The 17,846-nt window shown below is 45.8% G+C and overlaps 1 protein-coding gene across 1 annotated transcript in view; it reads right to left on the bottom strand.

Annotated features, from left to right (window-relative positions):
* The window catches only part of SH3BP2 (SH3 domain binding protein 2), a 131,936-nt gene extending 115,576 nt beyond the window's left edge, over window positions 1–16,360 (bottom strand). Inside the window, exon 1 of the mRNA XM_075333065.1 lies at window positions 16,235–16,360. The gene's annotated coding sequence lies outside the window, so the exon portion shown is untranslated. The remainder of the gene's footprint in view (window positions 1–16,234) is intronic.
* Window positions 16,361–17,846: the final 1,486 nt, after the last annotated feature.

Below are 17,846 nucleotides of genomic sequence, written 5' to 3'. Positions count from 1 at the left end.
GGCCCCTGCACAATCTCCATAGACTGTGCAGGGGACGCAGGACGCATGCAGTTACGCTGCGCTACAAAGCGCAGCGTAACTGCATGTATTTACGCAACGTGCGCACATAGCCTAATAGTGTCACTGTGAGAGAAGACTCTCCACCGCTAGATAAGGGTTCATGATTATGTATCTTTGTTGTAAAATAAAAATTTTATTTGTTGATATGTTGCACTGAACTTGAAACCATAAAACCCTTGGCAGGGGTGTAATTTGTGCTCCGATGGAAAATCAGGCGTCCAATTTATCTGTAACCCCTATAGCTAAAATCCTTTGATGGAGAAGACGGAACAGAGAAGACACTAGGTAGGGTGAGGCCTGAGGGGTCATAAAACAGGTTGTAGATATTTACACTCTTCTTCCTGGTGACCTGACACACTACTACTTTTACATAAACTAAATTTCCATTATTGCTAGTAAATACCTGATGATTGACAAGGTAAATATGACATTTATAAATACTTATCTACGTAGTTAAAGGTCATCTACAGGCAAAATGAATTGGACAGAAGAGACATTTATTCCATCAATCTCATATCTATCAATCATATACTTAAGGCCACTTTACATGCAGCGACATAGCTAGCGATGTCGCTATCAAAAACTCCCGCACCCGTCGTTTGTGCGTCACGGGCAAATCGCTGCCCGTGGCGAACAATATCGCCGGTACGCGTCACACATACTTACCTTCCTAATGACGTTGCTGTGGCCGCCGAACAACCTCTTTTTAAGGGGGGGTTCGTTTGGCGTCACAGCGTCGTCACTCAGCGGGCCACCAATAGAAGCAGAGGGGCGGAGAGCAGCCGCATTAACGTCACTCCCACCTCGTTGCTGGAGGACGCAGGTACGTTGTTGTTTGTCGTTCCCGGGGTGTCACACGTAGCGATGTGTGCTGCCTCAGGAACGACGAACAACCTGCGTCCTGAATCAGCAACGATATTTGGGAAATGAACGACCGATCAACGATCAACGATTTGATGAGTATTTCTGATCGTTAGAGGTCGCTCGTAGGTGTCACACGAAACGACGTCGCTAACGAGGCCGGATGTGCGTCACGAATTCCGTGACCCCGACGACATATCGTTAGATACGTCGTTGCGTGTAAAGCGGCCTTTAATCTATTTCCTACCCATTTTTCTATATTTCTGTCCTGTATGTTATCTATACTTGCGAGCAGACTTCCACTACCTGACCGATCCTTTGGCCTACTAGAAAAACTCTCTCTGCTTTCCCCATGGAGCACACATGAACCCATGGCCGACCCGAGCATTCATGTGTATGGGGAATTTGGGAGAGGTGGCTCTTGGTCAAATGAGCATTTTGCCAAAAGCATTCTAATATCTATGGGGCCTTGACTGTATTTTTGTACTGGTAGCTTTGTATATTGTGCTGTTTATGTATTGACAAATACATTTACTGTATATTATATATGATTTTTGGCTTTGTATGTGTTTGGAATTAAGACCACCATTTTACTATTAAGCTGTTTGGCGATTTTAATGCATATTAGTTCTTTTCTGAGCTAGGGAGGTTCTCTGGGAATAGAAAAAAAATAGAAAAAAAATGTCATCATTAATTAAATACTATATAGCTTTAAAGGGAATCTGTCAGCAGATTTTTGTTACCTCATCTGATGGCAGCATGATGTAGGCAAAGAAATCCTGATTCCAGTGATGTATCACTTAGATTATTGCGTGCAGCCGTTCTGACAATCAGAATTTTTAGATTTAGCCATTTTTAGTAGAGCTGAGAGACCTGTCCAGCCCACCCCAGCGTCTCTATAGAGGTGTCAGTCAGAGGAGGAGGCGTGCAGGACTACCCTGCGTGTGACATTGTAGTCCGACCATTAGTCCTACTGCTTAAACAAACATAGCAAATACGCAACAGATCGGACTGTGACAAGACAGGGATCCCTGAATTCTCTGTGCTAACCCTTGCAGCATGTTATCTTCAGCTTACGTAGCAATAACCTGCTGACAGAGTCCATTTAAAGGGGTTGTCCACTATTCAAACATCCCCCTTTCACTCCTCATGTTTGCCCCCATTATAGTAAAAAGCTTACACTCCCCTCTCGTGCCAGGGCAGTTCCAGCGGTGTTGGCGCTCACGTTCACTGCTGTCATATGCCGAATCAGCATGAGAAAAAAAGCGCTAATCTTCCCTGCCCTATAGTATAACACTGCAGCGAGCGCTATCCGACAAAACACTGGATGGCACTCAGCCGAGTTATGCACTCGTGTGAGCGAGCCCGTACACTGATAGAATCCTGTGTTAGAATGGTAGAACCTGAGCATGTGCAATAGAAGCTCTTCTGCTGTGACCTGGAGTAACCTCTAACCTCCATATACTGTCAAGCTATCTCCAGGACACAGCAGCACAGCTTCTACTGCACATGCTCCTAGGCGTTATTAAATTAGTTGTCTGGGACTTTTACATTAATGGCCTATTCTTAGGATAGATGATCAATATCTGATCGGTGGCGATACATCACCTAGCACCCCTGCCAATCAACTATTCCCGATGCTGGCGGCAAATGGAAATGCTCAGATGTGGAGCTGCACAGCACAGCTCCATCAACTGTATAATGGCTGCAATCGTGTACAGCACATTTGCCCCCTATTGATTGAAATGGGAAGGGAATATGCAGTTGATGGAGCTGTGCAGCTCCGCAACTGAGCACTTTCGGCCACCACCATCACCGGGAACAGCTATTGGCACAGGTTTAGGATGGGCGTCAAATTGATGATCTATGCTAAGGATAGGCTATCAATGTAACATCCTTTTAATATTCCAGTATATTGAATGCCTATTTTAAGGGGTACTTTGCACACTACGACATCACAGGTGGGGTCAAATCGAAAGTGACGCACATCCGGCTTCGCTGTCGATATCGTAGTGTGTAAAGCCTTTTGGATACGATTAACGAGCACAAAAGCGGCGTAATCGTATCATCGGTGTGTGTGAAGCCGCAGGAGCGAGGCACATCTCCTACCTGCGTCCTGCGGCTCACGCCAGCTATGCGGAAGGAGGTGGACGGGATGTTTACGTCCCGCTCATCTCCGCCCCTCCGCTTCTATTGGCCGCCTGCCGTGCGACGTCGCTATGACGCAGCACAACCCGCCCCCTTAATAAGGAGGCGGGTCGCTGGCCAGCGCGACGTCGCAGGGCAGGTGAGTGCATGTGAAGCTGGCGTAGTGATAATGTTAGCTACGCCAGCTATCACCATGATATCGCTGCTGCGACGTTGGCAGGGACTATCGTGCACGGCATCGCAGCATCAGCTTGCAATGTCGTAGTGTGCAAAGGGCCCCTAAGGGTAGGCCACCAATATTGCAATCTCAGAGGAAAAAAACTATAAAGGGAATCTGTCTCATGGAAAAATGCTATTAACCTGCAGATATTGCGTTAATCTGCAGGTTAATAGCATTTTGAATCTTCTCGTTGCCTGCACATTAAAGCCCGCTGCTGGGAGGTAATTAATTTTACTTCTCCCAGCAGCATTCCGGTTGCAGTCACAGGGGCGGCTTCAGCGCGGTTCAGTCACCACTTTGTGTATGGAGAGTAGAGCTGTAACCACGCCTCCCCCTCCACTGACTGACAGCTGAGTCTAATGTTGAGCGGCTGTCTGTGCGGGGAAGCAGTTACAGCTGCTGCTCTCCATAGAAAGAGCACTGACTGACCTCACACTGGCGCCTCCTCATGACTGAAACGGAACACTGCTGGGAGGATTAAAGTTAATTTCCTCCCAGCAGCAGAATTTAATATGCAGGCACCGGGAGGGTTCCAAATTCTATTAACCTGCAGATTAACCCCATATCTGCGGGTTAATAACGTTTTTCCATATGACAGGTTCCTTTTAATTTGGGGAAGACAATAAACCACATAAAACCTGGGATGCAAAGTAGATACATGAGGGCCCCCTAGACCACTAGTTTGGTATTACTTTCTTTTAGATATGTATGCATATTCTTATATTCCTCATTTCTCACTTCTCATTTCAAAAATAATGTACAAGATTATTGCTAAACTCAGAGAGAGGAAGTGAGAAATCAGATAAGCTAAAAATTGCTTAAAGGGAATCTGTCACCAGGCTTTTGCCACCTCATTTGAGAGCAAAATGATCATAACAAAGGGGCAGAGGTCCTGATTCCAGCGATGTTTCACTTGCTGTGCTTCTTAGAATCAGTGTTTCATCAGCAGGAGATTATCACTAGAGGACTAGTGAACCTGCTGGAATGTAGTCCAACCACGCCCCTTCCTCACTGATTGGCAGCATTCTGGTAAAGCTGCATAAAGCGGCCAATCAGTGGTGTGGGAGGAGTTATGTAGCGCTCAACACTCAGAAATATGGTAGATCTGCAGCAGTAAAAACAACAGTACGAAGCCTAATGAGCTATTAATTGCTGGAAACAGGGTCTCTGCCCCTACATCATGGTGCTTTATGATGGGAAAGCAAAAACCTAGTGACAGATTACCTTTAATGAATAAAGCTGGCTACATACATTAGATAGTAGGTCTGACAGCTATATCTCCTGTCTCACCATACACATGAATCGATCAGGCAGTTGAGTATCTCATCCCACATACACAGACCCCCCCATATACAGAAGATTGTCAGTCGATGCTGCCAAAATTGGTGGGATTGGGCAACTTTTATCCAATGCCCATGGCTGCAAACCCAATTTACATGTTGTATGTCCGCCACTCTGTATAGGGAGGCTAGGCAAAGTAAACATGAGTTTTTGGAAATTTGGAGGATTAAAATCACAGCACACTTAACCAGTAGAATGCAGGCTTTAACACTAGAAGTCCCAGAGAGGGGTCATTTAACATTTCTACCTTTGGAACCAGGAGACGGGTAGAATGACCTGTAGGATTTTAGCTAACATCCTATAATCACCGTCTTTTGTTCTGTAATTAAGGCCATTACTGTCGCACCACAGGAGGTTGTTGTTTTCCATTGAGTTTAGCCATTTAGTTTCTAGTTAGTTCTATTCAGTTAATTTGACCCTCTTTCGGGACTTCAGGGGGGAGTTCGAAATTTCTGGGACTTCTAATAATCTTCACACAGGGTTTCTAGAATAACATACATGACAGTCTGTTCACAGAATATCTTATAATATTATAATATAACATAATATATCTCTCCTTGCACAGAGTCTTTCTCCTTACACAGTGTGGCTGTACACAGAGCAGAACACTGTACCTTATGCAAAGAGATGAGAGGGAAGGGTGAATACTGTACTGGTCACTTCTCTCCTCTATACTTCTGCTGCACAACAGTTCGCTCTTGAATTGTCCTGAGCTGTTCTCCACTCCTGACAGTCTCTTTCCTGGACTAGCTGGCATCTGAAGTGTAACTCTTTTCAGGATACATAAACTACACTTTCTGAGCTCTGCACATTCTCCTTTGCAGAGCTGGCAAGCAGACACTTCTTTCCTTTTGCAGAGGCAAATACACAACTCTCTAGAGAAGAAAAAGGAGGAAACACTGGCACCATTCAGCGAGCTAACCGCTTAATCATCTTATTCCAGGGTTATACACGCATTATATGGCAATAAATTCCATTGCATACTGGCCTCGGTGCTCATTCCAATAGACCACAATTCACAATATCCATGGAGGAGAGACGGAAGGCACTCACCAGAAATGCGGTAAAAAGCTGTTTATTTTGCGGGAAAAAAAGCTGTTTATTTTTTTACCGCATTTCTGGTGAGTGCCTTCCGTCTCTCCTTTATGGAAATACACACTCTCTGCTTCCCAGCATCCCCTGGGTCACTGCTGGATACTTCCTGTCTGCTGCTACAGGCTTAACTCCAAAGTTGCTGGTTGATTTTAGATCATCTGTGCAGTTCCTACTTGTCACATATGTAACCGCTGTAAACAGAAATATATGTTACCCAAACTGGTGGACTTCCAATCATACGTCCATCTAGAAGGTACGAGAACATTTATGACTTCTCTTCTGCGTGTTACTGTAAAGGATACAAGACACTCCATTATCGGCTGTTGTATGCATTGTCCTGCCATGCTTTACTATCCGTGTATCACTTTCCCCCAGTGATTTCATAGTTTTAATAATTTGAAGGTAGATATAAGTCAATTGAGTTCAACTTATAACCAACATGTTGGTCCCAAGGAAGCAAAAATTCCTTTCTGACTCCACATGGCCCATTATACAAGTACAGAAGATGTGACGCCCCAGGGATGCTGAGCCTCTTCAGAGACGCCACAGAGCTTATTGAATATGGCAAACAGGTATGTCAGATTTTGTATATGTCATGATGCCACTCACGCTTTGCGGTCAGGGTTATGGGTGACCGCCACTGCAGGTTTTACGAGCGTCTGGGGCTGATGGGGTCTGCAGTCAGATGGTGTGGCCTCCCGTGAGTGAGGCAGGCCCCAGGGGCTCAGGTGTGTAGAATAGCGGGTCAGGAATAACTCCGGCTTAGTCTAAAAGTCTTTCAACTGCTTTTTACTCACTTCAGTTGTTGTTGTGGTGAGCTGACCCGGGCGTTGCTGTGATAAACCAGGTTGAACCAGGGCTCCTTCGGACCAGGCTGAGGGTAACTAGTTGGCTCGCCTTCCTAGCACTTCTGTGTTCGGATAACCCCTGACTTGAAGTACCGTGGGGTCTATCCAGGGAGTCGCAACTGCCTTTTCTCCCCTTTTTGGACCGTTTGCCGGCAGCGTGGACCAGGTGAGACGGCTTCAAGCTCTGTCCCTTTATGGGTCCCTGCGTTTCTGCTGAGGCTCGTACTCTGAAAGGTTGGTGAGGTACTTGTAGTTCCCCTCACCGGCAGGTTTAGCAGGTAGTTAAACTGAAGTCTGCTCTAGGGACCTGTTCCCCCTACGTGCCTAGTCACCGGCAACCTCGTACTGACTGACTGTCTGACTACGTGACCGTTCTCCCCCGCCAACTGTCACTACACCGCGCAGGGTCTGTCTAGTGGCCGCGCGCGTATCCCTTAGCAACCGCCTCGCTCCACCACCAGACTGGCTCTCCTCTCTTCCTGACAACCTCTGCACTTTCTAGCTCCCAGCCTCTCCGCTCCACCTCTTGAATAGATTTGAAAGCTAGCCCCCTCTGGAGACTACCCAAGGGTCCCCTCTAAAGGTGTGGGAGACCTGGTTGCTATGTGTCTGTGCGTACACACCTCATTCTAGCCCTCAGGATTACCTGGAAGTACTGTCCCAGCATGGGTGCAGTACCCAGTGGTGCCTGACCGGGTCAGGGGCGCCACATACACAGGCCCCTTGGGATGAAAATTCACTTATCACCCCCTTCCCTTATTTTTCTTTAACAATCCACTATACATCTATGAAATTCATGGCTTTAGGGCTGAACATTTAATCTAATAAACCATAGGATGTTGATTTTAAGGTGTCAGTGCCCCCAATACCTTTTGACCCCTGGGGAGGGTGTACAGATTGCACATATGGTATGACCTCCAAAATGTATGAACTCTCTTCAAAACCATTACCGTAACTGGTGCCTAAAATTCTCCAGAAATGTTAGACATAGCCGGAGCAGGAGGAACCCTACTAACAATGTCTATATCTCACCTTGTAATGGGGTACAAATGGATAATTCAGGATTTCTTAGCTCAAAAATTTACAAACAGTGCCACTTTTTTACATAGGCTGCGCCTGGTAATGCCATTTACCACCACAAAAGACTATTACCAAAATTGCAAGTTGTTCCTTAGCCATTGGATGGATACTTGCTGATTTCTGGGGTGTCTGATCACAGAGACACACCTTGGGTGGGGTGGAGATGCTCGGCCTCTGGTCTCTTCATTGCCTGTTAGGACTGCCGGACAAAGCCGAGTACAGAACTGCTATTTCCAAGCCATTTTTCTTAGGATCGCTTGGGGGTCCCATAGATAGGGGATAATTTGCTATTTTGGGAATATCCCTTTAATGGAGTTAACCTGCAATGTCAGCCATAACCCATTGCATTTTCTAATCCTGCACAACCAGTTAAAGAGGTTGTCCATTACATTACATTGATGGCCTTAGGATAAGTGACATGCTAGGTATGTGGAAGTGCAAAGCGAACTGCAAAAGGAAAGGGAAGGGAAACCCTGTGTCTAAGGAAGGGGGAGATGGTAACCCCTGACCAAGCCTACTGCTGGGCCCTGGGGTCCTTCACCACCATAGATAGGTTCCTCACCTATACGACGAGCTGGATACCTGACCCTAGGCTGACTCTGATCTGGGCCCTAAGTAGGGAGCAGAGATCTGGGCCCTAAGTAGGGAGTGGATTCGATGAGCTCTTCGTTAACCCCTCTAGGCGCTAGAGGACACACAGGGCTAACAAACAAGGGAAAACCACAAACAACTTTTCTCTAATTGTTTCAAGGAGAGGAGTTGCAACAACTACCAAGATTTCCCTTGATGCATGCAAGCTGACTGCACTGAGGACTTGATAAGGATGTATCAAATACCACCAACACTGAGTAATAGGAAGTGAAGGTATATATAGACAAGGAAAGTACTGATGAAAAGCAGCTGACAGGCTAAACAATGCCACAGGGTCCTAAAGGGAAAAGAATGAAAACCAAGCAGGAATGATAGAAGGTCAGGGAGCAGTTTGTGCAGCTAAACGCTGTGACCTTCTATAGCCGGACACCCCAGTACTGTCTGTCACCTGTGACACACCTGAGACAATAGGTCATCAATGTCTGATCGGCTGGCACCCCTGCCCATCAGCTGTTCTCAGTTCAGTGCTGGCAGTAGTCAGCCAGACATGCTCAGTCCCGGAGCTGCGCTGTCTGTGGTTGGGTTCTGCACATCCACCTCACATTCAAATTAATAGGAACCGCATGTATAGTGCCCGACTACAGCCGCTATCAGAAGACGGGGCAGCTCCGGAACTGAGGATTTCCGGACACTTGTTGCCGCCGCCGGCACCAAGGGCAGCTGACCGGCTAAGGTGTCAGGTGGCGGATACGTCATCAATGTTAAAGTAGTGGACATCTCTTTAAAACCTGAAATTTCTATATAGTGATATAGAGACTAGAGCTGGTGAATGCCCCTGTTCATACAGTATATATAGGTCAGCTAATAGTCTACACAGTTTATCCTATTTATATGATAGCCATATGGTGAGTCATATGCAAGCCGGCCCTGACCACCTCCCCTGCCGTTGTGGTCTCTGACATCATTATTTATTGGGAAGTAACATCATGTGACACACGCTGGTATTTTAGTTTTATTTATTAGAAACCATTAAGCTCCTCTTAAGATTTGGATGAAAATACGCAAAGACGTTATGGCGGCAATTAATGTCGCAAGGGGATAATTGCAAAGACACTAATCCTAAATTAGAGGCATAATACGGGCCAGTAACTACCGGTGAACCAATGCCAGATCAATAAAAGAGGACTTCACCATTCATGTGCCCTTATAGCACTGCTGTCTAATTCATTGTCACAGGGGGCTTTGGATCTCAGGGTCTGAGTGTGACCACTACCTCCACTTGATCCCTAGTGATCAGCCATAATCTTTGGAGAAACCTGGTAGTAATGGTTCAGCTTTAATGGAGCACAACCAGAGGGGAACCATTAGTAATGAATAGGGATGATCGAATACCTCAATTATTCGGCTTCGTGAATATTTTCCGAATAGGTCGCCGCTATGCGAATATTCGATGCGCAATGTAAGTCTATGGGAAGCCCGAATAGTTCTGAATAGTTGTTATTCGGGTTTCCCATAGACCTACATTGCGCATCGAATATTCGCGAATAGTCGAATAGCGGAGACCTATTCGGAAAATATTCGCGAAGCCGAATATTTGAGGCATTCGATCATCCCTAGTAATGAAGTCAATGACTCTTTTGTATCATCAGGTCTTCAAGTTTTTCATTCTGATACATTTTTTATCTAAATAATCAAAATAGCCCGCACTTCCTACAGAGCAATGACATTTCTTCTACCTTGTGCTATACATAGCATGTCTGCAAGAAAGGGAACCTGAAAGGGAACCAACCACCAGTGTTTGCACATATAAAGTAAAGGCACTGCCATACTAGCGCTAGGATGGTGAATACAATGATACCTTCACTTTCCAGATTAGATGTTTCATTGCAGTGAAACGTTTTATCAAAGTTTCAGAAATAAGTGCAGCAGTTTATTGACATGTGCATCGGGGCGGGACTCTGTGGGTCGGTCTTCCTTTACACCATGTTCCAAATTATTATGCAAATTGGATTTAAGTGTCATAGCAATTCATATTTTTTTTCAATGAAACTCATCTCAGGGTTCTTTGGATCACTGAAATCAATCTCAGATACCTGTGATAATTAGTTTGCCAGGTGAGCCCAATAAAAGCAAAACTGGATGTTCCACAATATTAAGCAGGCCGCAGTTTTGAAGTAACATGGGAAAGCAAAAGGATCTCTCTGCTGCCGAAAACCATCAAATAGTGCAATGCCTTAGACAAGGGATGAAAACATTAGATATTTCATGAAAATTCAAGCGCGGTCATTGTACTGTGAAGAGATTTGTGGCTGATTCTGAGCACATACGTGTTCGTGCTGATAAAGGCAGAATGAGGAAGGTTTCTGCCAGGCAAGTCCATCGGATTAAGAGAGCAGATGCTAAAAAGCCATTACAAACCAGCAAACGGGTATTTGAAGCTGCTGGTGCCTCTAGAGTCCCTCGAACCTCAAGGTGTAGGATCCATCAAAGGCTTTCTGTGGTGCATAAACCTACTATTCGGCCACCCCTAACCAGTGCTCACAAGCAGAAACTGTAGCAGTGGGCCCAGACATACATGAAGACTAATTTTCAAATAGTCTTGTTTACTGATGAGTGTCGAGAAACCCTGGATGGTCCAGATGGATGGAGTAGTGGATGGTTGGTGGATGACCACCATGTCAAAACAAGGCTGCAACGTCAGCAAGGAGGTGGAGGAGTCATATTTTGGGCCAGAATCATGGGGAGACATTTGGTAGGCCCCTTTAGGGTTCTTGAAGGTGTGAAAATGACCTCTGTAAAGTATATAGAGTTTCTGACTGACAACTTTCTTCCATGGTACAAAAAGCGTGCCTTCAGGTGCAAAATCATTTTCATGCATGACAATGCACCATGTCATGCTGCAAAGAATACCTCTGTGTCATTGGCTGCTATGGGCATAAAAGGAGATAAACTCATGGTGTGACCACCATCTTCCCCTGAGCTCAACCCTATAGAGAACCTTTGGAGAACTATACATTTCTAATTGAAGGTACAGTGGAACCTTGGTTTACGAGAACAATCCGTTCTGGGACTGTGCTTGTTAACCAAGTTACTAGTTCAACAAAGCAAGATTTCCCATAGGAAATCATTGCAATGCAGACAATTCCTTCCACAACTTGTTAAATATCCCATCCTGGTGCCCTATTGTGCCATTCCACACACATACAAATACGTACAAACACGTACAAACACGCACAAACACGCACAAACGCGTACATACATATATGTATTATGCTCACCTTACCTTCCGTTCCATCGCCGGTCTCCTGGAACTTGCAGTCCGCCCGTACAAGATGTGTATCGGGTAACCAAGGCGACCGATGCCGGACCTTCTGCACTCAGCGCGCTGACGTCAAAGGCAGGAGCCGCTTGCCTCTGATTAGCCAGCGTGCTGCCTTTGAGTAGCGCCTGATAGGGGAAGTTCCTCCCTCGTCGCGATGGTTACCAGATGCACATCCTGTGGGGGGAGGACCTTCCCCTGTCAGCCGCTACTCAAAGGCAGCACGCTGGCCAATCAGAGTCAAGCGGCTCCTGCCTTTGACGTCAGCGTGCTGGGAGCTGAAGGTCCGGCGTCGGTCTCCTTGGTTACCCGATACATGCAAGTTCCAGGAAGCCGGCGAGGGATCGGAAGGTAAGGTGAGCATAATATGTGTGTGTGCGTGCGTGTTTGTTTGTGCGTGCTTGTGTGTGTTTGTGTGGACTGCAAGAGCGGTTTAGAGCGCGGTGGATGTACGGAACCGGAAGTGTGTGCGGTGAGTATTTTGCTCGTACAGCAAAGCTTTCTCTTAAACCAAGTTACAAATTTACAGAAAGCTTTGCTCGTTAGGCGAAATACTCGCTAACTGGGTTACTCGTTAAGCGAGGTTCCACTGTATTGCTAATATTATTATTCTTACAACTGCTACATATTGGGATAAGATCGAACCATGAACAGCTTTACTCATCTATCACATAGAGCACAATGTAGCCCACCCAGGTAAGCATTAGGGTCAGTAATACAACTACCTGCTTGTGAACATGGAATGTCATAGATGGTTTTCATACAAAATGTCAACGAAATCGAGTGACAAAAAAAATTGTACATAGAAATTCATGTAGATAAAAGTAAAAAGTTTTAGTGGAAATACAAAAAGGATAAAAAACATGTTGAGGATAAAAAGTAGATAACCAACGGCTGGCACCAGAACTCAGGAATACAACACAGGAGGCAACAATGTATCACAGTCACACACAGTGAAAAAGCTCCTAAGGGAATATGGCAGTAGGAAGGTAATAATACAAATATACAAGAAGAGGACAAGTCAGAACAATCAAGGCCTAGTGCCAGATATGTGCAATACCAGTCTGCATGGCAGAAAGAATAACTTAGTCACGTGGTACTAATAATACGTGAAGGACAGGAAGGGTCCGATCTCAAAATACTCATCTATCACAGATCGATAAATAGATATAGATAGGTAGATGTATAGATGGACAACAAAAAAAGAGAAGACTAGCAGCACTCCCACTAGATGTGTATCTGTTCATAATGCATAATATAACTAAAAGAAAAACAGTTGCACACTGTAATGGCAAACTAATAAAAAAACTAATATAAAAACATTTAGAGGTGTTTGTCATATTAGAATGGCCATTGTAATACCTGCCCAGCAGCCACGTCAAGGTAACCTCCATTGCTGGGTCCTACTCTATACTGCATCTGTCTGGGCTCCTAAAAACCTACATAAGAGATCAGATTATATAGAGTAGGACCCAGCAATGGAGGTTGCTGTGACGTGGCTGCTGGACAGGTATTACAATGGCCATTCTAATATGCAAACACTTCTAAATGTTTTTATATTAGTCTTTATTAGTTTTCATTACAGCGTGTGATGGATGGATAGATGGATATGAATAAATTCTCTTCTGTAGATTCCAGTAAGTGTAAAGCCTGCTTTACACTTTACAATTACACATGCGATCTCATATGCGATCGCACACGCCCCCATCGTATGTGCGGCACGTTCAATTTGTTGCCCGTGTCGCACAAACGATTAACCCCCGTCACACGTACTTACCTTCCATACGACCTCGCTGTGGGCGGCGAACATTTAATTCCTGAAGGGGGAGGGACGTTTGGCGTCACAGCGACGTCACACAGCAGCCGGCCAATAGAAGCGGAGGGGCGGAGATGAGAGGGACGTAAACATCCCGCCCACCTCCTTCCTTCCGCATTGCCAGCAGGAGCCGCAGGACGTAGGTAAGATCTGTTCATCGTTCCCGGGGTGTCACACACTGCAATGTGTGCTGCCTCGGGAACATTGAACAACCCGACTTTCAATTTTTAGAATTTGAACGACGTGTATGCGATCAACGTGTTTTCGTACAATCGCAATCGCACGTAGGTTTTATCGCTACAACACCAATAACGATGCCGGATGTGCGTCACTTATGACGTGACCCCGCCGACACATGGTTAGATTTATTGTAGCGTGTAAAGCCCGCTTTAGAGGCTCACAGGACTCAAGCTACCATAAAATTCTGACTGGACAGTTGGACCTGGGTCCTCGAATTAGTTTGCTCATGTGTAGAAGATGATACATTGATAGATAGCTTGACAGATAGTAGATAGAATGATAGATACACGATAGATAGATAGATAGATAGATGAATAGATAGATGGAGAGATAGAGAAATAGATAGAGGGATAGATAGAGGGATAGATAGATAGATAGATAAAAGGATAGATAGATAGATACATGGCTAGATAGATAGATAGAGGAGTAGATAGATACTTAGATAGATAGAGGGAAAGATAGATGAATAGATAGAGATATAGATGGATGGATAGATAGATAAATAAATAGATAGAGGGATAGATAGAGGGATAGACAGATAGATTAGATAGATAGAGGGATAGACAGAGATATAGATAGAGGGATAGATAGAGGGATAGTAGAGATATAGAGATAGATAGAGGGATAGATAGGGATAGATAGAGGGATATAACAAACAAAGAGAAGACTGGCAGCACTTCCAGTAATGTGAACAGGTGCATATCTGTTCATAATGCATAATATGTATAGAAAGAAAAACAATCACACACTATAATGGCAAAAGATTTAAAATACTAATAGCAATCTAGAAAAAAAGGTTTTTGAAGTGTTTGGCATATTAGAATGGCCAATTTAATACCTGCCCAGCAGCCACGTCACAGCAATCTTATTGTGCTGGGTCCTAAATGTGACCCCCCCCCCCATTAGATACAGGGATAAATAGAGGGATAGATAGAGAGATAATAAGATAGATAGATAGAGGGATAGATAATAGAATGAATGTGACTCTTGCTTATCAGCCTGTCATACATTCTATCAATGCCCCTTTGTGAATACACTAATCATAAAAACACATCAGAGAGCAGGAATGTCAGCGTGTATTAACCCATACCTCACCCCATCAGTTTCCACATTGTCAGCATCATTACTATTTCTTTCCCAAGCAGACAAGTATTAACTTATCCCACATAGAATTCAGTATCCACTATACAATGTGAGCCCCTCAGATCGACAGAGCGCAGAATGCCCTGCACTCACCACACCTGGAATTGGAATATCCATCCTTTATACTGCAGGAAAACGTCTTACAGTTACTGGCAATGTGTGTTAGAGGCACATACTGCACAAGGACACAGACAAAAGAGCCCCCTGTGCAAGAACACTACATGGGCCCCCGAGCAAGAACACTATATGGGTCCCTGTGCAAGAACACTATATGGGTCCCTGTGCAAGAACACTATATGGGTCCCTGTGCAAGAACACTATATGGGCCCCTGTGCAAGAACACTATATGGGTCCCTGTGCAAGAACACTATATGGGCCGCTGTGCAAGAACACTATATGGGTCCCTGTGCAAGAACACTATATGGGCCCCTGTGCAAGAACACGATATGGGCCCCTGTGCAAGAACACGATATGGGCCCCTGTGCAAGAACACTATATGGGTCCCTGTGCAAGAACACTATATGGGTCCCTGTGCAAGAACACTATATGGGTCCCTGTGCAAGAACACTATATGGGTCCCTGTGCAAGAACACTATATGGGTCCCTGTGCAAGAACACTATATGGGTCCCTGTGCAAGAACACTATATGGGCCTCTGTGCAAGAACACTATATGGGTCCCTATGCAAGAACACTATATGGGTCCCTGTGCAAGAACACTATATGGGCCTCTGTGGAAGAACACTATATGGGTCCCTATGCAAGAACACTATATGGGTCCCTATGCAAGAACACTATATGGGTCCCTGTGCAAGAACACTATATGGGTCCCTGTGCAAGAACACTATATGGGTCCCTGTGCAAGAACACTATATGGGTCCCTGTGCAAGAACACTATATGGGCCCCTGTGTAAGAACACTATATGGGCCCTTTGTAGCCCAAGAACTAATAAAAATAAACAATCTCACCTGCTTTGGAGGGAGAGAAATGGGGTCCAGACCTCCTGGACCCCGATGCAGCCGTCAGGTTGCACCAATGATGTCTTTGCCTCTGGTGCTGTATAATGAGCTATGGGGCCCAAATACTGCTCTTACACAGGGGTCCTCTGCTGCCCAATACAATTATGGTGCTGGGCATGATGGAGGTCTTTATAGCAACTCTTTAGTCTGACCTATATAGGGGCGGACACATCATTGGTGCAACCTGTGTGGTCATACAGGGGCCCAAGTAGTAAGGGGGCCATTTTTACCTCCAAAGCAGGTAGGATTGTGCATTTTGGCCCCTTATGAAGTTCTTGCACAGGGGCCCCCTTCTGTCTTTATCCACTATACATGGGGACCCCAATGAATTTACACCCAACATTACAAGTCATTTATGGCGGACTCCTCATAGAGTGCCCCGAAGTATTGCGCCCATAAGGGCGACTTCTCGCCTAGTCCTGCAGGTGCACACCCCGCCCCGGTGCCCCCATACCTGTTCAGCAGAGGTGATGGTCAGGACTCAGCCGGTAGCTCCAGGGTCCTCGCTCAGTCTCTCCACATCTTCAGACTAGGACAGCAGGAAACATAGACTCATAGTGACAAACTGTGCAGTGTTCAGAGCTCGCACCTCCTCCTGTCAGCCTGTGCCATCACCGCAGGCTCCCTCCCTCATCCTCCAGTCACCCTGTCCCTGTGGCCACCTATTCCCAGGATCTACCTGTCTGTGCTCGCCTCCCCCTGTAATACAATGTGCGGCCTCCCTATACAGTAATATTATCAGCTGCATTTACCACCCATGTTTCCTTCCTGCCTTTTCTTCCTTTATTTGCTGCTTAGCTCTTCCCCTTACAAGTCACACAAAGTTTCAGCATTAGGCTCTGTGCGCACGCTGAGTATTTAGTTGCAGACATTTTTGCACCAATTTTGCATTTTTGACTCACGGTTTTGATGCTTTTTCCGTGTGTTTTTTGCATGCGTTTTCTATGCATTCTGGGGTGGAAAAACCCTGCAGAAACGCTGAAAGAATTGACAGTCTGCGAAGCTATTTCTGCATCAAATCTGCAAGAGGTTAAAAAGCAACATGTGCACAAAACTTGAGTATTCTCATTGACTTTGCTCGTACAAGGATTTTCATGGAGTTTTGCGACAAAACTGCACTCAAAAACGCATTAAAAAATGCACCGTGTACGCACAGTCTCAGTGATGTTGCAAGTGATTTGAAGTTGAGAAGTGTAAGGCTATGTGCCCACAGGACAATATACCCGTGGATTTTGCCACGGGAAAACCTGCAGATTTATCTGGATTTTCTAGATAAATTCGCAGGTTTTAGCAAGTACAGACACTCCCCATGTTATCCTATGGGACATGAGGAGTGTCTGTGTTCATGCTGCGGTATGTGCGGCTGCGGAATATGCTGCGGATGTCCTGCAGCTGCATATAACATTAGCTGCGGAATTCCCGGCCCTCCACTATGGAGATAGAGGCTGGGACTTCCGCAGGTTAGTCGCACAAATGTCCGCAGGTTTAGCAGAGATATTTCGCTGAAATCCCGCAGCAATGGATAGCTGCGGATTCCGGGGAACAGCTGCGGGAAACCTGCGGACGTACCTGTGGATATATCCCTTTCTATTGTTCCTGCTGTCAGCATTCATTGGTATAGGTAGCTTTCCTGCTGGATTTTCATCTCTTCCCTTTTGGACCCAGCAGGAGCTGCCTTCCACCCAGCTGCTGATCATAAGTATTCTCTTGGTGCTTAAATACTCTCATCTCCCTTGGACTGGTGCTGGTGATATTATTCAGTTTATTCTAGCTCTGGTTGCAAGCAGGGGGGCTGCTTACAACCCCTCTCGGGCGGGGGACAGATCACAACCGGGGGGCTGCTTGAGGCACTCAGATCCGGTCGGTGGCAGCCAGATCCGGGGCTCGCGCAGCCGTCCATCGCCCACGAGTGAAAAGGGGTTATTTACAGGGGATAGAGTCTTTGTCGGTGACGCCACCCGTGGGTTGCGGTGAGGGATGGTGACACCGCCGCTGCCTGGTGATGGGGCTCCCGGGGCTGATGGAGCGGGGCAGCAAGATGGGATCCCCTCCACGGGTAGGGGAGG

Source organism: Anomaloglossus baeobatrachus, chromosome 1 (assembly GCF_048569485.1).
Source record: "Anomaloglossus baeobatrachus isolate aAnoBae1 chromosome 1, aAnoBae1.hap1, whole genome shotgun sequence".
Lineage (NCBI taxonomy): Eukaryota > Metazoa > Chordata > Amphibia > Anura > Aromobatidae > Anomaloglossus > Anomaloglossus baeobatrachus.
The sequence above is the reverse complement of the archived record's forward strand: the minus strand, read 5'-3'. Positions and strand labels throughout refer to the sequence as shown.